A 7,711-nucleotide genomic window follows, 5' to 3' on the forward strand; every position below is an offset into this window, starting at 1 on the left:
TCTCTCTCTCTCTCTCTCTCTCTCTCTCTCTCTCTCTCTCTCTCTCTCTCTCTCTCTCTCTCTCTCTCTCTCTCTCTCTCTCTCTCTCTGCGTGTATGTATGTGTGCGTGCGTGCATTCGTATGTGCGTGCGTGCATGCGTTTGTGCGTGCGTGCGCGCCGCTCTACCATTTTCCCATTTTGCGTAATGCAATGCAGGTAGTGAAATGTTTATTCTCGTTCCAAGCCTCTACCGCGTGTATATGCAACGTAGCACACGTTACATGCGGGTGCCTGCCTGCCACGTGCATAGTCGCACCTTCCCCCAGACATCCTGCTTGCAAACGTGGCTATATGCTGGGAAATGTGACACTTGTGAATTTCACATCCAACTGTACGAGGAAGTAAGAGCAAATAATTATGATACCTCGCTCCTGCTCATATAGGGCATTAATGATATCGGGGTTCGGTATTGTTCGATGGTTATTGTCATTACTGTGGCTACACTACTATATGGCTGCCGGCGAATCGAACCAGCAGCTGGTATAGGCACCGTACAGCCAGTCTGCCAGTCTGCCAGGCTCGTGGATCGTGTAGCTCAGCTGTAAATGTAGGTAGCATATATCAGGGGGTGATTATTATAAAATAGGGGGGGGGGGTGAATAATGATGATGACATCTGCTTCTGTCATTGTTCATCCGTGATATATGTGGCTACATGTTTCTTGCGGATGCGTTGTGGGAGACATGTAATCAGATCAATTCGCTATAAAGCCTCAGAGCAGGCGTTCCTGCTATTTAAAGCTAACAATACCTATTAATAACAGCTAATAGTAAGGTATTATCACGAGTGAATAATAATTATAATATATTATAATATAATTATAATAATTATAATATTATTCACTCCTGGTATTATTAATTAGCTCCTGGTGATATAAAGGTACATGTACTGCGTGGCATGTATCGATGATCAGGTGGGATGGAAAATAGGTTCAAATTGGCAGTGGGCATCACAAATCACCCCCCCCCCCGCCTCACACATAGGTAGTGCTTAGTTCATATCAAGAGTAAACTTATATTAAAGGTACTTCCTATAATCAGCCTTTGATAAAAGTGTAGTGTCTAACATAAAAGTGTACTGCATGTCCTCTGTTGGCCTCGTGCCAGAGTACAGCACTCTGCAGATGAGTTCCTATTACTACAGATATAGTCGAATTATCCTCCCATAAGATGAACGAATCCTGTGTAATCTTAGTGGTCCAGCAGCAGCGCAGCAGCAGCAGCAGCAGCAGAAGCAGTTGTATATCACAGTGGCTTTATGCATAGATTATGCTAAGCCACAGTGTAGCCATGTGTAAATCATAACAGAACAGAAGCAGTTGTATATTACAGTGTTTTTACATATATGATGCTAAGCCACAGTGTAGCCATGTGTAATCATAACAGAACAGAAGCAGTTGTATAGTACAGTGGTTTTACATATAGATTATGCTAAGCCACAGTGTAGCCATGTGTAATCATAACAGAACAGAAGCAGTTGTATATATCACAGTGGTGCCATACAATGATACATAGATGATGTTAAGCCACAGTGTTACTGTAGCATTGTGTAATCATAACAGTCCTGTAGTCGTGTCCACTTGCCTTCTCCTAATCTTAATTCATGTTCAGCATAGGTAGCTAGCTGTATTTATGTCGGTGATGCTGTGTATAGTATGGGTGCTGGTTCCCGCATGTATGCGGTCCGGTTTACCATTAGCAGAGGACACGTACGACATGAAAACACACCCTATAATTACAACATTTACCGTGTTGACATAGATTTCCGGTATTGGAAAGAAGTCTGAAAACCCAGACAGTACTGATTTTGACATTGTTTTATATCTACTATAAAACCGGTAGTAAATTCCATTAGCTATAGTCCTGCTCAAAATTAAGCTACCGTCGCAGACTCGGCCGACAGGCCGCTGTTTCCAACACTGACATATTCTCCTGACATATTTCAACGTTATTGACGAAGTTTGATGCATGTAGGCATTGTGATAGCTTAATGGGGCGGAAGATACATGGAATTATAACGCAAACTCTCGCCAATGTTATCTTTTTCTCATTGTGCACAAATCATATCTACATTGTGAGTTGCGAGTTGTTTTCTCTTTTCACCTGTGTTGTCATTCTTCACTCGGTAATTTCAGCTTTTGGAGATTCATGCATGCACACGCATGTCATTTTTCATATCTCCTATTCACAGTGTGCTAAGGTCAAAACAAAATATGTGTGGTTACCGTTACATGCCAGAAAAAAATAGGGTAAGTAGGTAGGGAAACATATACATTTTTTAATTCTAAATTTTTTAAACTGAATAAAATGTTTAGGGTCGCTGGGAATAAATAGGGTCGGTCGGGAAACCGTAACCACACCTATATTTTGTTTTGGCCTAACTGTTACACTTTACCTGCCTAATATAGACCTCCATAAAAAAATTCTTCATACCAAGTGCACGTGAGGTACGGTCTGATAAATAACACGTTGCATAGTATGCTACCACTGAATACTGAAACAGTTTACGATATTACAATTCTTGAGATTTAGCTACCTTTAAATATAGATAGAATTCAGATTCTAATACAGAAATTAATGTATGCTATAAAACTGTACGTGTCTAGACTATTTGTTTATGTCTAACCATTTGTTTATATTTGCTTGCCTAACTGTTTGTGTTTTCTTCTTTTTCATGTCTTATCAACGCTACCCTTCTATCTGGTGAATAGGTAAGTACATCATATGTGCAAGTAATTGCTCGTAACCAACGCATATATATATATATATATATGCAAAATATCGGTGAATTTCCTCTAGTGATTTATCTCAATAATGATCCCATCAAGAGCTAGTCAAGAGAGTATAGATAGTAATAGAGCTATTATTAGCTCATAAGAGGCAGAGCACCCCTCACCATAATTACCTATTTTGTACTGTACCGTGTTACGCTAAAATTGCAGGAAAAATTGCAAAAAAAAATACTCCCAAAAAAGGCAGGTGAATCCATTATAGTAGCGTGTGAGTTGGTGTGACGTGGAAATACGTGAGGTACAGGATAACAGTTATAACAACATGGAGTTCCAATCACGCCCGCTAGATGTCTCTGCGGTGCAGTTTACTGAACTACTGAGCCATGATCAGGTTGGCTATTCATGTTTCGATCACGGGTGCAGAAACCCGCATTAAAAATGAATCTAGAAGGCTGAGACGGAACCAGACTAACAAAGGCACACAGTCTGTCCAGTAGTAGTAGTAGGAATCGCTCTGTCGTAGCGATGTTACAGGCCAGCGTCTGGTGTTGCGTCGATAGTTAACGTTGCATACAGGCACGGTAACTCTGGAGCATTGATCCGTGTGTGCGCGCGCGTGTGTGTGTGTGTGTGTGTGTGTGCGTGCGTGCGTGCGAGTTTGTGTGTGTGTGTGTGTGTGTGTGTGTGTGTGTTTGTGTGCGTGTGTGCGTGCGTGCGTGCGTGCGTGCGTGCGTGCGTGCATGGGATCCGTTGATGCGTACGCTGGCTTTTTGCGTGTATACACACACGGGAAGAATCGGGCGGTTGGGTGGGGGGGTTAGGCCATGCTTGGCTGCTGTATTGGTGAGATTCAGAACACAGGCCACACTCACGCCCAATTGTTTCCTGATTGATATCAGTTTCATTGCATCGTAATTCTACACTTTAACTCTGGATATGAACCAGTGACTTTCGTGTACGAGTAGAAGTAAACGAAGTGTACATCCATCTAGCAATAGAAGCCCCAGCTTCCTAATGAAGCGTGTTGAATGTGGGTGAGTACCCGCCGTAGAAGTTCGTTAGGTGACAGGCACATCTCATTGCCTTGGTCGCGTGCGTCTTTACTTGACATAATCCTACCGGCATCGTGATCATGTTATCTTCAGCGCCAGCAGATACGATACAAGACCCGATGGGGGGGGAGGGGGTTGGACCAGTGGCTGGCTTTATGTAATATAATAACAGATATTATATTAGATAAAATAAGGGAACTCATCATTATCGTTTTTTGCGGCTCCATTTGTGGATCATATATGCTCAGCAATTGCGTCGTTGCTTTGGTTTCAAATGCTTTGTCCAGCAAAACACCCTATATTTTGTGAGGTCGTTAGCGTCGTTAGTAATATTATGTACACATCTATGCATTTCATTAATATACGTATATAGTTTTATTGTATAGTTATGTCCATGGTTATATTATTAGGTATAGCTAATGTTTTGATATCAATGAGAAATCACTAAAGACCTGGTTTAAAAAAAATTAGATTGCTTGTGTTATTGATGATGCCGTGATATCCCGTGCTGCCATCTCGCGGTGATGACGTAATGCTACCATAGAGCGCATAGTTAAAGTGCTCTTCATGTTACACTCATCCACAAAAATATATTTGTTTTGTTTTGCTTGATTTTTTAACATTCGGTTGCTATATTGATACATCTGGCAGTTTAAAGGGATGCTACACTCTAGAATTTTAGGGTATATTATGATAATAAGTGCATAAATAATAGTATATACCTACAAATTTCTATAATCATGCATTCACATTTTTCATAAAACAACATTGAGTTTCGAAATCTTTGTTTTTGGCCGCTGACATGATACTCCGCGATTGTGCTGCCACCCTGAAGAAGTTGTGCTTTTCCGATTTATTTTGCCCATTGCAGACCGATGACTAATCACAAAAGTGAAATTATATTTATACCTAAATGCTTTTTAACCGAACGATTTTTATTTTAGGACAAATTCGTTCATATATATAACTGAATCTAAAATTTGTTTATAAGATATTGCAATCCTTCTGCGCTTACATTAATAAATAAGAAACACCCTCAGTCTGAAGCCTGCAGCCAAAAAGTTGTGATGCGCACCCTTAAAAGTAGATACTGATAGGTTAGAAGTGGCGCCACCATCGTTGTAAACAACGATACATCCGTTACTTTTAAAACATGTAAAAAAATATTTTTAATGAATATTAAACAATGAAATTTTCGATGTAGTGTATGTAATTTAACCCTATTTTAACTGAAAATATGCAAGGAACCTAGGGGCAAGTATCCCTTTAAGTTTTGCCCTTTAACCGCCCATCTCCATTTCCCAGGTCATAGCTGAATCATATGAGCTCTGTGCCTATACCCGCCCATGATATAGTATTATTTTTAAATTGCTCAGCCGTACTTGAATTCTGTATAGCTTCTAGAAGTGCTTGCATCTGCGCTACTCTATTGTCGCAAATGCAGGATTAATGTTACACGCAAATGCCAAAAAAGGCATTCAGCCATACGTTTCAGCATTCAGCTATACATGCAACATATAAAGGAAGACAACAACACGGCTTATATATATATATATATATAGTGCGTGCGTGCGTGCGTGCGTGCGTGCGTGCGTGTGAGTGAGAATACTGGGTGACAAAGCAAGAGAACACGGCCTAATAGCTATGTATATAGTAAGCGGTGTATATATAACAGTTTTCTTTCGTCTTTGTTAGACAGGCGCGATGCGTTAATAGAGAAGCACTGCCCCATTCATTGCAACAGTAGACAGCGAACTGAGCGATCTTTCTAGGAGTTCGTGGATATTTTCTATCGTGGGGGAGAGATAATCACGTATATGACAACAGCGCGCGTGCGTCTCGTATTGCAGGCGTTCTGGAGTGCCATTGATATGTTAATGACGACAGAAGAATATCCTAAAGGCGACTTCGAAATGCAATTAGGCTCGTCTGTAGTCCGCTCGTCTTTTTTTTATCCGATATTGTGCCTGTGCGCGCTCGCTCTCTGTCGCACACACACACACGCGCGCGCACACACACACACACACACCCACACCCACACGCACGCACGCGCACACACACACGCACACACAAACGCGCGCGCGCGTTTTTTAGCACTAGATTAGGTTTGAATTATGCTAGTTCTCAGTATACATAGAAGTCAAACAAATAATCGCATAAATATAACTTTTTTCCAATTCACTTATTCAATCCCCTCCAATGAAGCCAACTCACGTGGAAACACCAGCGAAAAGCACGGCAATAGAAAGTTACCTCCTGCTGTTTTACTATACGCCCCTAGTCGGCCCTTGCCGCAAGGAGTTACGACAAGCGCTCGTCGGGAGCAGTTTTACGACGATAATCACAATAATGTTACTATGTTAAGTGGCAGCGATTTATGAGAATAATGCAATGCAGGTAGTGAAATGTTTATTCTCGTTCCAAGCCTCTACCGCGGGTATATGCAACGTAGCACACGTTACATGCGGGTGCCTGCCTGCCACGTGCATAGTCGCACCTTCCCCCAGACATCCTGCTTGCAAACGTGGCTATATGCTGGGAAATGTGACACTTGTGAATTCCACATCCAACTGTACGAGGAAGTAAGAGCAAATAATTCTGATACCTCGCTCCTGCTCATATAGGGCATTAATGATATCGGGGTTCGGTATTGTTCGATGGTTATTGTCATTACTGTGGCTACACTACTATGGCTGCCGGCGAATCGAACCAGCAGCTGGTATATAGGCACCGTACAGCCAGTCTGCCAATACCGGCTCGTGGATCGTGTAGCTCAGCTGTAAATGTAGGTAGCATATATCAGGGGGTGATTATTATAATATAGGGGGGTGAATAATGACGATGACATATATGCTTCTGTTATTGTTCATCCGTGATATATGTGGCTACATGTTTCTTGCGGATGCGTTGTGGGAGACATGTAATCAGATCAATTCGCTATAAAGCCTCAGAGCAGGAGTTCCTGCTATTTAAAGCTAACAATACCTATTAATAACAGCTAATAGTAAGGTATTATCACGAGTGAATAATAATTATAATAATATTCACTCCTGGTATTATTAATTAGCTCCTGGTGATATAAAGGTACATGTACTGCGTGTCATGTATCGCTGATCAGGTGGGATGGAAAATAGGTTCAAATTGGCAGTGGGCATCACAAATCACCCCCCCCCCCCGCCTCACACATAGGTAGTGCTTAGATCATATCAAGAGTAAACTTATATTAAAGGTACTTCCTATAGTCAGCCTTTGATAAAAGTGTAGTGTCTAACATAAAAGTGTACTGCATGTTCTCTGTTGGCCTCGTGCCAGAGTACAGCACTCTGCAGATGAGTTCCTATTACTACAGATATAGTAGAATTCTCCTCCCATAAGATAAACGAATCCTGTGTAATCTTAGTGGTCCAGCAGCAGCAGAAGCAGTTGTATATCACAGTGGCTTTATACATAAATTATGCTAAGCCACAGTGTAGCCATGTGTAATCATAACAGAACAGAAGCAGTTGTATATTACAGTGGTTTTACATATAGATTATGCTAAGCCACAGTGTAGCCATGTGTAATCATAACAGAACAGAAGCAGTTGTATATTACAGTGGTTTTACATATATGATGCTAAGCCACAATGTAGCCATGTGTAATCATAACAGAACAGAAGCAGTTGTATATTACAGTGGTTTTACATATATGATGCTAAGCCACAATGTAGCCATGTGTAATCATAACAGAACAGAAGCAGTTGTATATTACAGTGGTTTTACATATATGATGCTAAGCCACAATGTAGCCATGTGTAATCATAACAGAACAGAAGCAGTTGTATATTACAGTGGTTTTACATATATGATGCTAAGCCACAGTGTAGCCATGTGTAATCATAACAGAAC

Source organism: Priapulus caudatus, unplaced genomic scaffold (assembly GCF_000485595.1).
Source record: "Priapulus caudatus unplaced genomic scaffold, Priapulus_caudatus-5.0.1 Scaffold810, whole genome shotgun sequence".
Lineage (NCBI taxonomy): Eukaryota > Metazoa > Priapulida > Priapulimorpha > Priapulimorphida > Priapulidae > Priapulus > Priapulus caudatus.